Source organism: Bombina bombina, chromosome 4 (genome assembly GCF_027579735.1).
Source record: "Bombina bombina isolate aBomBom1 chromosome 4, aBomBom1.pri, whole genome shotgun sequence".
NCBI classification, from domain to species: Eukaryota; Metazoa; Chordata; class Amphibia; order Anura; family Bombinatoridae; genus Bombina; species Bombina bombina.
The window spans coordinates 1,018,906,711-1,018,920,695 of NC_069502.1; positions in this window are offsets into that span (position 1 = coordinate 1,018,906,711).

The window sequence follows — 13,985 nt, forward strand, 5'->3', positions numbered from 1 at the left end:
CACATACCCAGGCTTTTTGTCTAGCACTATTGCCAGCCTTGTTTGGCATTTTAAGCTTGTCTAATAAATTTGAACTTTTAATTGTTCTCGCTATGTTTGATCCTTGCTTCTTTGTATTTCTACTGATTATGCACCAACTGTGAATCCACCAGTCCCTACACTAGGAGTTGTAATCCCGGGTGAAGACCGAGCCCTGCCCCCCGACCGGAGTCCCAGGATATGTCACGTCTGACATCTACAGTGACGAATTGGAGGAGCGAGCTGCTCTGAGGCTTCTGTAGCCTGCTCCGGATGTTTGGAGCGAGACGCTCACCGATGTAGCTTCGGTCTGTATGTGCACAGGTCCCCGGCAAGCTCAGATTTTATCCTTGGGTGATCAGCAGTGGATTCTCCAGGGGTTGAGTGCGGCCAATTTGAGTAAGTCCCGGGACCAACACTTTGTTTAAGATATTTGCTTTATAATAACTGGATGGTATTTTGGAGTGACAACTACCCCTCTCTTTTTTGTTACTTCTTTCATTCTCCCTGAAATACCGATACCCGGGGGGAATTTTTGTAGTTTAATAAAGAGGTCAATAGGGAATATTCAGAGAAAATATTAGGATATTCTGCCAATGTTTTCACCCAGACTGTAAAAGTTTCTTGTGTTATATGCGTAAAGGGTAAGGTAACCAAGGTCCCTGGTGTCCAACATACAACTCCAAGATGGGGAGAGCGTGCAATATCATGTTCTAGTTTCACCCATATTTTAGTGTCAATTTATAAACCAGTCTACAATTCTTTGTAGATGTATAGCCTTTCTATATACATCTAAATCAGGGACTCCAATGCCCCCATTATTCATGGTCTGGCACATAATCTTTCTATTAATTTGGGCGTGACGTTTGTCCCAAAGGAACTCAAATATATTCTTTTGTAAAGTCGATAAGTAGGAGGGAGGTAAAGGGATTGGAAGTGTTTGAAATAAATAAAGAATTTTAGGATGGATAATCATTTTAAAAGCATTTATTCTTCCCAATCATGTCATATGTTTGCTCTTCCAGGAGCATAAGGTGCCAAGAATGGAAGACTGTAAAGCATTATAGTTGGTAGTAAACATCTCATCTATTGTAGGCACTAGATAAACCCCTAAATATTTTATTAATCTTGTTTGCCATCTAAATGGAAAGAGGTTTTGAACTAGTTGTATTTCAGTATCTGATAAAGCAATATTTAAAACTTCTGATTTATGTTTATTTATAAGGAAATTTGAAACATTCCCAAATTCTTCTAGGTGTTGTAGCAATATAGGAATAGATTGTTTTGGGTTGATTAAATAGAATAAAACATCATCCACATAGAGGGAGATCTTATGATTAGAATCAAATATTTAATGCCAATATCTCTATTGCACAAACAAAATTGTGGACAAGGGGCATCCCTGCCTAGTTCCATTAGAAATAGTAAATGGAGTGGAAGGACAACAATTTATTCTAATTTGCGCATTAAAAAGAGTTAATAAATGTGGGGATAGGATAGTAGCATATTTCTTATAGTAGTAATTAGTAAAACCATCTGGACCCGGAGCCTTACCAAAATGTAAATTCTTTATTACTGACTGTATATCTTCCCTTGTGAAAGGGTTATTGAGTGTAGCCTGTTGTTCTGAGCTAGTCTTTGGTATTTCAATATCATGTAGAAAGGACTCAATGAGATTACTTTTAGTAGCATCTTTTGTTGGTTCTTATTTGCTTCTGTTATATATTTCGTTAAATGAGCTATAGAATTATCTTGTTTTCTGATAGAGATAAATATATGATTGTCTAATCTTATGCTTAAGTTTACATGCAAAGATTCTGCTACATTTATTGTCTCCTTCATAGTATGTCTGACATAATCTTAATGCCAAGCGTTTGCAATCTTTATCCAAGAGATTGTTCAAAATATTTCTCTGACCCTGCAGCTTTGTTTTAAGTAGTTCCTCTTTCGGATGTTTGATGAGTCAGTTTTCTATGGCAACAAGAGAGTCAAGGGCTGTTTGGAGAGCATTCCGCTTCTGTTTAAGATAGTGTGCCTTAATACTGATAATTTATCCCCTTAATGTCCCTTTATGTGCCTCCCAAATTAATCTAAAATCTGAAACTGTGCCCACATTAATTGAAAAATATTCCTGTATGACCTGCCCAATTTTGTCTACATATAGAGGGTTGATCTAAAAGATCATTGTCTAACTTCCAAGAGTAAATAGTGATTGGGGCCGGAGGTCACTGGATAAGACAGTGAACCATAGAATGGTCTGCCCAATCCACTGGTGATATCCCCGATTGATAAGCCAATGAAAGACAGGTAACATCTAAAAAAATATAGTCAATTCTGGAAAATTGTGAGTGAGGAAATTTAAAAAATCACGGTCATTAGGGTGGAGTATTCTCCCAACATCATAAATTGCTAAATCTCTTATTGATTGCTTAACTCTACCTATCACTCTATGTAAAGTGGAAGACATCCCAGTAGAATTATCTAATATTGGGTTTAAAGAGACATTAAAGTCTCCACCCATAAGAAGCAGTCCCTTTTTTACCTCTAAAACAAAGTTTAAAAATCGTTTAAAAAACCTTATCTTGCTTACAGTTTGGGGCATAGACACAAGCCAAAGTCACCATTTGATTGTAAAGTTTGCCCACGAGAATAAAAAAATCTACCTTTGTGATCTTTAAAAGAATTAATTAATGTACATGGGATACCACATTTAATTAGTATGCCTACACCATTGGTTTTAGAGGCATAATAAGCAAAGTTATATAAGAACGTTTTAGGTTCTTTTTTTATGGATGTAATGGGTTTCCTGCAGAAAAATTAAGTCACCCTTGTTAACTTTTAAATCTTTTGTAGCTAGACTCCTTTTATTTGAGTTATTAAGCCCCTTGGTGTTGATAGTGATAATGTTCAACAAAGCTTTATTCGGCTTCATAAAGGAGTAAATTGGGTGAGTAGAACCAATCCTTATTGAGGAGATTTACTTTTAGAAAGCCGAAGACTTTTGAGGTGTAGCATTTATAATAGAGCAAAGGCACACACTGTACATACAAAAAACTAACGGCTAGATTTAGAGTTCTGCGGCCAAAGGGGTGCGTTAGCTACGCATGCTTTTTTTCCCCCGCACCTTTTAAATACCGCTGGTATTTAGAGTTCACAGAAGGGCTGCGTTAGGCTCCAAAAAAGGAGCGTAAAGCATATTTACCGCAACTGCAACTCTCGATACCAGCGGTGCTTACGGACTTGGCCAGCTTGAAAAACGTGCTTGTGCACGATTCCGCCATAGGAAACAATGGGACAGTTTGAGCTGAAAAAAAACCTAACACCTGCAAAAAAGCAGCGTTCAGCTCCTAACGCAGCCCCATTGTTTCCTATGGGGAAACTCTTCCTAAGTCTGCACCTAACACCCTAACATGTACCCCGCGTCTAAACACCACTAACCTTACACTTATTAACCCCTATTCCGCCGCTATCGCTGACCCCTGCATTTTATTATTAACCCCTAATCTGCCGCTCCGTACACCGCCGCAACCTACGTTATCCCTATGTACCCCTAATCTGTTGCCCCTAACACCGCCGACCCCTATATTATATTTATTTACCCCTAATCTGCCCCCTACAACGTCGCTGCCAGCTACCTACAATAATTAACCCCTAATCTGCAGACCGGATCTTGCCGCTAGTCTAATAAATGGATCTCGCCGCTAGTCTAATAAATAGAATGCGAGCTCAATCTGATTGGCTGATCCAATCAGCCAATCGGATTGAACTTGAATCTGATTGGCTGATTCCATCAGCCAATCAGAATTTTCCTACCTTAATTCCGATTGGCTGATAGAATCCTATCAGCCAATCGGAATTCGAGGGACGCCATCTTGGATGACATCCCTTAAAGGAACCTTCATTCTTCAGTTGGACGTCGGAAGAAGAGGATGGATCCGCGCTGGAGGTCTTCAAGATGGAGCTGTTCGTCATCGGATGAAGATAGAAGATGCCGCTTGGATCAAGATGGTTGCCGGTCTGGATCTCCTCTTCTTCCCGGATAGAATGAAGACTTTGGAGCCTCTTCTGGACCTCTTCAGCCGCTGCTTGATAGAAGACTTCAGCCGGATTATGGATCGCCAGCCCCAGCTTGGGCTTGGATGAAGACTTCGGAGGCTTGGATGAAGACTTCGGAGGACGGATCGGTGAACCTGGCATGGTGAAGATAAGGTAGGAAGATCTTCAGGGGCTTAGTGTTAGGTTTATTTAAGGGGGGTTTGGGTTAGATTAGGGGTATGTGGGTGGTGGGTTGTAATGTTGGGGGGGTATTGTATGTTTTTTTTTTACAGTCAAAAGAGCTGAATTATTTGGGGCATGCCCCGCAAAGGGCCCTTTTCAGGGCTGGTAAGGTAAAAGAGCTTTGAACTTTTTTAATTTAGAATAGGGTAGGGCATTTTTTTATTTTGGGGGTCTTTGTTTTTTTTTTATTTTTTTTTTTCAATATATTTTTATTGAGGTTAAAGGCATAATTAATTACAACCATCATACATCATAGCATATTCTACAGTACAATAGTCATATACATCATTTCCAAACCTCACATTTTCAATATACAATGTAATTAAATATCCCATAGTAATATAACTAAACAAACAATTTCCCTTAATAATCAGTAGTGGCCTCTCTTGGACCACCAAAAGGCATATGAAACTAATGGGAAAATTTAGGGATAATTCAAATAAAAGAGACCTCTCTTGGATCTCAACTGGTGATCTTCTATAAACGTAGTCTAATGACACCCTGTAGGATATGTTAGGTAACCAAGCAGGCATGGATAGTAATATGAGTGAATAAGTATACAAACGCTTCCAAGCTTGTTTACTGTACATGTAAGGTAAGCAGCACTATCATCACTATCTTGACAAGTAGAAAAAGCAGTGGTGTTTCAACTAAGTAGGATAGGTTAACTAGAGCTTCCTTATGAATCAATTGCATGTGCACAATAAGCAATAATGTACTAAATAGATAGGCATTTTCATGACATCTAGTTACATAGACTAAATTCAGTGCACCAAAATTTCCATGTCTATGTAGCTGTACACATGCAGCAAGTAGTTATTTCTTAGCTTGTTTAATCAGGTATAGGTTTATATATTCTACGTAAGAGGCAAGTAGCTGTTATATTTATGTAAATAAGTAAACCGGACTGACATGGCTAATAGTTACATATGTAAAGCAGGTCCCTGTAGTTACATCGGTTATACAGAGAGTTAGGTAGAAAAGTATGGTAAACATTTATATAGCTCTAACGATCTATAAAGGGGGTAAACAACAATAATAAGCCCTGCCATGACAATCCGGGTTAACAGTTCTGCAGAAACAAATACCTTATGCATAATATTTTAAATAGGACCTTAACTGACATCTCTAGTGCTGAATAGCGAAGATGCCGTATACACTTAGCATGGCTGTGTTCTCAAAAAGTCCCGGAAGAGATCTGTAGACACTACGTCTTACCAGAAGGAGTGCGGGACTCCTCCATAACAGATGACACGTTACCGGTGACAAAAAGGCATCTACAAACTGTCCAAACTGTGGTAGTCCCCTTAGGTGCATATACCCCTCTAGGCAAAACAGTCACCCCCATAAACGATTATAACATATCACAGCAAGTATTAACACCATAGTTGGGGGACGAATGTACAGGGATAGCCTGGTATATAATCTGTGTGCTATGCGGGGCCCAAAGTATACTGAAAACCATAAACCAAACTATAGGTCTTGAATCTGAGTAGAGGTTCTCCCAGGAAGGTCCGATATTATGCCACCCATATTAATGCACCGTTAAGGGTTTTATTCAGCCTACACCTGTTCTGTAGGCTAAGGAACTCACAATAGCTGCAGTCCGGTCAGCAGATGTCTCAGTTGGAAACCGCAAGGGCTTTACCCCAGTGCTGACTTGCGTGGATTGTGACCGGTAATATGAGGAAAGTTTTAAACCCAGTGTCCGTTCACCTCTCAGGGCTTTAGCAAGTGGGTTGCATATCTGAGCTTTCTTCAACATGCCTGCCAAATGAATGGATTTATGAACTGAGCGGCATGAAGTGCTGGAATCCATGTCTCCTGTCAGGGGCGAGATGTCATTTAGCGTCATGTGGTCAACGTCGTCTCTCCGGTTAGCCCTTTCTTTACTTGTACAGGCAGCATATTCAGAAGTAACGATTCGCCCAGTCAGACATATGTCCCCCTCTCCTTGTTTTTGCAGGTCGTTATAGAATGCAGGCAACTGATGCTGGGGCCCCAAAGCGCTGCATCTACCTTCTGTCATCGGAGGGTGGGCTGTTTGTAGATCAGTTCTGTGAACCTCCTGTTTAATAAATGCCATTTGTAGCTGCTCTATACATTCAGCCTGGAAAGCATCAAAGAGGTTACATAGGTCCTCTACAATACATATAGCCGGCTTCATGCTGGGGCAGTTGATCTCTTGTTTTCACCACAGGATATTGTAGGTAGTGGCAAGATATCTGGGTGACAATAAAATTAGTGCGTATCTCACTCCGTAGTAGAACCGTTACCTATAAATGCTTATGTCTATGGGTGAAAAAGACAGAAGTTATTGCCATAACGTTTCAGCAGCTACGTATCAGTAGATCTGAACAGCACATACGGCTGTTATTCCTGACACATCAGGACTCAGGGAGGGTAAATGAGGAGCCAGGTCTGTTGTTAGGCCTCCGCTGCGTTCCTCATCTATTCCGGTCTGCTTGGCTGGAATTCAAAGTTAAAAAGCACAAAAATCCGTTTTTCAGATACTAATCTACAAGACCGTTGTAATTCCAGGCTTGGATTATAAGTTTATGAAGCGATAGGCAACGGATCTATCAGCTCCCAGATTCAGCTAATTTTAAAAGCAGCCATCTTGGTCGGTGTTCGGACCCGCCCCCCCATCTTTGTTTTTTTATTAGGGGGCTTAGAGTAGGTGTAATTAGTTTAAATTTGTTGTAATATTTTTCTAATGTTTGTAAATATTTTTTTATTTTTTGTAACTTAGTTAGTTTATTTAATTGTAGTTATGTGTAGGTATTGTATTTAATTAATTTATTGATAGTGTAGTGTTAGGTTTAATTGTAACTTAGGTTAGGATTTATTTTACAGGTAATTTTGTAATTATTTTAACTATTTTAGCTATTAAATAGTTATTAACTATTTAATAGCTATTGTACCTGGTTAAAATAATTACAAAGTTGCCTGTAAAATAAATATTAATCCTAAAATAGCTACAATATAATTATAATTTATATTGTAGCTATATTAGGGTTTATTTTACAGGTAAGTATTTAGCTTTAAATAGGAATAATTTATTTAATAAGAGTTAATTTATTTCGTTAGATTTAAATTATATTTAACTTAGGGGGGTGTTAGTGTTAGGGTTAGACTTAGCTTTAGGGGTTAATACATTTATTATAGTAGCGGTGTGGTCCGGTCGGCAGATTAGGGGTTAATAATTGTAGGTAGGTGGAGGCGACGTTGGGGGCGGCAGATTAGGGGTTAATAAATATAATATAGGGGTCGGCTGTGATAGGGGTCGGCTGTGTTAGGGGCAGCATATTAGGGGTACATAGGTATAATATAGGTTGCGGCGGTGTACGGAGCGGCAGATTAGGGGTTAAAAAAATATGCAGGTGTCAGCGATAGCGGGGCGGCAGATTAGGGGTTAATAAATATTATGTAGGGGTTGGCGGTATTAGGGGCAGCAGATTAGGGGTACATAGGGATAATGTAGGTGGCGGTGGTGTACGGAGCGGCAGATTAGGGGTTAAAAAAATTTAATAGAGTGGCGGCGATGTGGGCGGACCTCGGTTTAGGGGTACATAGGTAGTTTATGGGTGTTAGTGTACTTTAGAGCACAGTAGTTAAGAGCTTTATAAACCGGCGTTAGCCCAGAAAGCTCTTAACTACTGACTTTTTTCTGCGGCTGGAGTTTTGTCGTTAGATTTCTAACGCTCACTTCAGCCACGACTCTAAATACCGGCGTTAGGAAGATCCCATTGAAAAGATAGGATACGCAAATGGCGTAGGGGGATCTGTGGTATGGAAAAGTCGCGGCTGCAAAGTGAGCGTTAGACCCTTTCCTGACTGACTCCAAATACCAGCGGGCGGCAAAAACCAGCGTTAGGAGCCTCTAACGATGGTTTTGATGGCTACCGCCAAACTCTGAATCTAGGCCTATGTAAATAGCAATAACATTTAAATTGATGAAAAAAATTAGAAAAAAAACTTCAGAAGTTACCCATCACTCTAAAGTAAATAGGGGTCTGCAGGGATCCTGGACCTGAGCTCAAGTATTATAGAATATAGATAAAGTAGATAGAATAGTAGGGCACAGTTTTTTAGCATTATTGCTATATAAAATGATTGAACCCACCCCTGCCAACTTTAGGTAAACCAAGTCTCTTAAAGGCTAAATATTACTAAGACTTATCTTGATGCTAACAATACAATCTACATCTAGCACTCATTAAAGAAGATGTTATTGGATACTCTTAATTGTAGGCATTAATATAAACTGAGTTTTTGAAAGGAGTTAGGCAAGGTTGCAGCATCAATACATCATGATATCTCCCATAAATAGTGGCTGGGGAATGTCACATCTCTTCAAGATTAGGTTCACCCAAGGCTGTCCTTATGTTTTTTTAGTGTGGACCTTGTGCCACTGTGCCTTTTGATCTTTTTGAGATACTACCTCCTGCAGGATGATGAAGCATTTAATAGGAGAGTCCAGTTGATGTGGTAGAGTCAGAACAAGGCTCAGGTCCTTTGAAATTAACTCCAGTGTGTTCCTCATGTGTTATCACCAAACTGAATAAGAAACCCCATCTATATTTTATACTTTTTTCCCCAAAGAACTGTGATGATAAATCTAGCCTCCCTTCTCTTTTGTAAGATACTGGGGCAAAGATCAGGGAAAATCTGTAAGTTATGATCCAAGAAAACAATCTTCCCCATCTGTCTTGCTTTAAGCCATTTGTCTTCTCTATCCGTGAATCTCAAAAATCTAAACAGGACATCCTTTGATGGTGCTTTTGGAGGTGGCAGTGGTCGTAATACTCTGTGCGCTCTCTCCAATTCAATGGGTGCTGCGCCTGTACCTACATCTCCTTTAAGATGTTGAAACAGTTTCTGTAAATATTCGTGCAGGTCTGTAAATTTAACTGATTCTGGGATGCCTCTTACACGAAGATTAGAACGCCTGCTGCGGTTCTCTAAATCTTCTATTCTTTCTTGTAAACTCTCTATTTCAGATGCTTGCATTGTAGCTTTAGTATTAAAAGCTCCCTGTACACCAACGAAAACCTATTACAGCGCTAAGTCAACAGCCTAATGTTAATTAATTGTTATACACAAATAATAACAAATATATCCGTAGATGTTGAAATAGGAATAAATATACAATGCAATAATGGGGATAAATGTACAGTGCAATAATAACAGTGATAAGACTCTTGCGTAAACAGTCTCTCAATAGAGATCCCAAAAAGTCTCCTTGGTTATAAGTAGTAATCCAGATCACAGTACCTCAATTTAAAGTTGTGAAATATCAGACTTGCATAACGCGTAGTATAGAGGTAGAGATGTGGTTATTTTCACCTTCCCAGAAATCATTCACCCTGCTGCTCCCTTTGAGCCGTCCTTTCTTTGCACGGCTTTGGTAAACAGTATGAACATGCAAAACAAGAAATAGAGAGCAAAGGAGATTCAAGTGTAGTCTATTAGTATACAATGACACGCATAATATTATCTACTCACACTGAGTTAGAATATTCAAGCCCATAGAGAGTTAAAATCCTGGCAGACTGCTCACACACCCAAATAAGATTACTGTTGAATGTCTCTCGCTAACCGTCTGTACTCAGGGATATCCGGATTCACAACAACTGTCACTGAGTACAGACGGTTAGCGAGAGACATTCAACAGCAAATTTTTTATCATAAGGAAAATAAAGAAGCAGCTCCTTTTAAAACCACTTTTCTCCAAACACATTTCCCTTTAGCAGATAAAATGTGATATCCCCAGTTCTCTTGATAAAACCAGTTCTTTGTTTTTAGGACTTTTAAACCCCCTTTTTTTTAGTTTTTTAGTTCATGCGTGAGAAATTTTGAGATTTTTGTACCTCACCAGAGTCCTAGATTACTTGCATAAAACAATAGAGAAATAGAGCAATACACCTTGCATAGGGTATCTAAATAAGCATAATATCGCACAATTATTGCCCATTATTGTGTATCATTATATATTATTGTGTTTTTTTTCTTTAATAGATCATCTGGGTTGCTTAGCATAAGTCCAGTACAAGTACAAGCCCAATTAATCCAATAGTAGTCCAGTATGGGTTAGTTAGTATAGATCCAGATAATTCAGCATAGCTCATAGCTCATAGCTCATAGTTCAGCATTCCCATTGTATATATAGCATTCAGCATTGTATATAGTGTATTATATGCCACACTCTGAACATTGTTTAGACATTTTCTCCCCAGCTGTTAACAGCCATTTCAGACATTCAGATGTGGAGTACATAGGGATACATAGGGGCCGGTATGTAAAGTAAAAGTACCTGTGGTATCCTGTAGTATCCTCGTGGTACCCTCGCCTGGTCTCCCCCGCCATTTTTCCCAGAACCAACACCACTTCGCTCTAAGGTCTCTGCATATCAAATGGCGCTCTGTTCAGTTTTTCTCACAGAGTTGCTTTATCACTGCGTTGCAATGTCACACTGGGTAACTGGGGTCTGGGGCCTTCATAATGCTGACCGAATTTCCCTTGCCTTGCCTAATGTGTCCCACAGAGTCATGTCAAATGAGCACATAGATCCAGGGAAGTATCGGGTCCTTTCTCCTGCATGGAGCTACTCTAGGTTGCAGCCATTTGCCTTCACGTCCGAGCTCCGCCCCCCATTCTCTCACTTTCATACTCCCTACACCAGCTACATTATTGGAGACATTAGTGTTAAGTAACATCTGCTTAAATTTTTTTAGATGAAGCATCAAAATATGTATTTCTTGGAGTTACAGAACATTGTTGGATTATCTTTATCTGGTGGTTTTTGTCTCACTTTTTAACCATTTTTAAAGGGACATTGAATCCAAATTTTTTATTTTGTGGTTCAGATAGAGCATGCAATTTTAAGCAACTTTCTAATTTACTCCTATTATCACATTTTATTCATTCTCTTGGTATCTTTATTTGAAAAGCAAGAATGCAAGGTTAGATGCCGGCCCATTTTTGTTGAACAACCTGGGTAGTTCTTGCTGATTGGTGGATTAATTTAACCGACCAATAAATAAATGCTGTACAGTGTTCTAAACCAAAAAAATAGCTTAGATGCCTTTTTTTTCAAATAAAGATAGCATTAGAATGAAGGAAAATTGATAATAGGAGTAAATTAGAAAGTTGCTTAAAATTGCATGCTTTATCTGAATCGTGAAATAAAAACATTTGGGTTCAGTGTCCCTTTAAGTATACGATATTGAATACTATAAATAATGTTTTAATATACAATTTCAACTAGATCTTTATTAATTTGTATTTAATTATTTACCAGAACTTAAATATTGCTACATTAAATCACATAATATTTGAATGCATGGATGTGAGATTCATTCTAATATATCAGGGATCATTAATTGTGGACCTTCAGAGGTTTTGAAAATACATTTCCCATGATACACAGCCATCATTTCAGCTGGTTAAGCATCATGGGAAATGTAGTTCTAAAATTCTCGAGGGCCATAATTGATGATTTCTGCTATACAGGGAGTGCAGAATTATTAGGCAAATGAGTATTTTGACCACATCATCCTCTTTATGCATGTTGTCTTACTCCAAGCTGTATAGGCTCGAAAGCCTACTACCAATTAAGCATATTAGGTGATGTGCATCTCTGTAATGAGAAGGGGTGTGGTCTAATGACATCAACACCCTATATCAGGTGTGCATAATTATTAGGCAACTTCCTTTCCTTTGGCAAAATGGGTCAAAAGAAGGACTTGACAGGCTCAGAAAAGTAAAAAATAGTGAAATATCTTGCAGAGGGATGCAGCACTCTTAAAATTGCAAAGCTTCTGAAGCGTGATCATCGAACAATCAAGCGTTTCATTCAAAATAGTCAACAGGGTCGCAAGAAGCGTGTGGAAAAACCAAGGCGCAAAATAACTGCCCATGAACTGAGAAAAGTCAAGCGTGCAGCTGCCAAGATGCCACTTGCCACCAGTTTGGCCATATTTCAGAGCTGCAACATCACTGGAGTGCCCAAAAGCACAAGGTGTGCAATACTCAGAGACATGGCCAAGGTAAGAAAGGCTGAAAGACGACCACCACTGAACAAGACACACAAGCTGAAACGTCAAGACTGGGCCAAGAAATATCTCAAGACTGATTTTTCTAAGGTTTTATGGACTGATGAAATGAGAGTGAGTCTTGATGGGCCAGATGGATGGGCCCGTGGCTGGATTGGTAAAGGGCAGAGAGCTCCAGTCCGACTCAGACGCCAGCAAGGTGGAGGTGGAGTACTGGTTTGGGCTAGTATCATCAAAGATGAGCTTGTGGGGCCTTTTCGGGTTGAGGATGGAGTCAAGCTCAACTCCCAGTCCTACTGCCAGTTTCTGGAAGACACCTTCTTCAAGCAGTGGTACAGGAAGAAGTCTGCATCCTTCAAGAAAAACATGATTTTCATGCAGGACAATGCTCCATCACACGCGTCCAAGTACTCCACAGCGTGGCTGGCAAGAAAGGGTATAAAAGAAGAAAATCTAATGACATGGCCTCCTTGTTCACCTGATCTGAACCCCATTGAGAACCTGTGGTCCATCATCAAATGTGAGATTTACAAGGAGGGAAAACAGTACACCTCTCTGAACACTGACAGAATCCATGGATGGCAGGCTTTTGAGTGTCCTTGCAAAGAAAGGTGGCTATATTGGTCACTGATTTGTTTTTGTTTTGTTTTTGAATGTCAGAAATGTATATTTGTGAATGTTGAGATGTTATATTGGTTTCACTGGTAAAAATAAATTATTGAAATGGGTATATATTTGTTTTTTGTTAAGTTGCCTAATAATTATGCACAGTAATAGTCACCTGCACACACAGATATCCCCCTAAAATAGCTATAACTAAAAACAAACTAAAAACTACTTCCAAAACTATTCAGCTTTGATATTAATGAGTTTTTTGGGTTCATTGAGAACATGGTTGTTGTTCAATAATAAAATTAATCCTCAAAATACAACTTGCCTAATAATTCTGCAGTCCCTTTATATCATTAACTTTAACTAACATTGTAGCTGATGTGTTAAATATTCTTTCATTTAAATTTTAAAGATGAAAATTGACCATTTGTACGTTTAGCAAATATTCGCCTAGATTACGAGTTTTGTCGGTAATGCTGTGCATTGCTAACAAGCAGTTTTTCCTTACCGCTCACCTACAGTAATGCTAGTATTATGGGTCTTTAGAAACCCGGCGCTAGCCGCAAAAAAGTGAGCATAGAGCAAAATTTAGCTCCACATCTCACCTCAATACCAGTGCTGCTTACGTTAGCGGTAAGCCGGCAAAACGTGCTCGTGCAATCAATGGGGGAGAGCCGGCTGAAAAAAAAACTAACACCTGCAAAAAAGCAGCGTAAAGCTCCTAACACAGCCCCATTGATTCCTATGGGGAAATACTTTTTATGTCTACACCTAACACTCAAACATGAACCCCCGAGTCTAAACACCCCTAATATTGCACTTAGTAACCCCTAATCTGCCGTCCCCAACATCGCCGACACCTGCATTATATTATTAACCCCTAATCTGCCGCTCCGGACACCGCCGCCACCTACATTATACTTATGAACCCCTAATCTGCTGCCCCCAACATCGCCGAACCCTACATTATATTTATTAACCCCTAATCTGCTGCCTCCAACATCGCTGAACCCTACATTA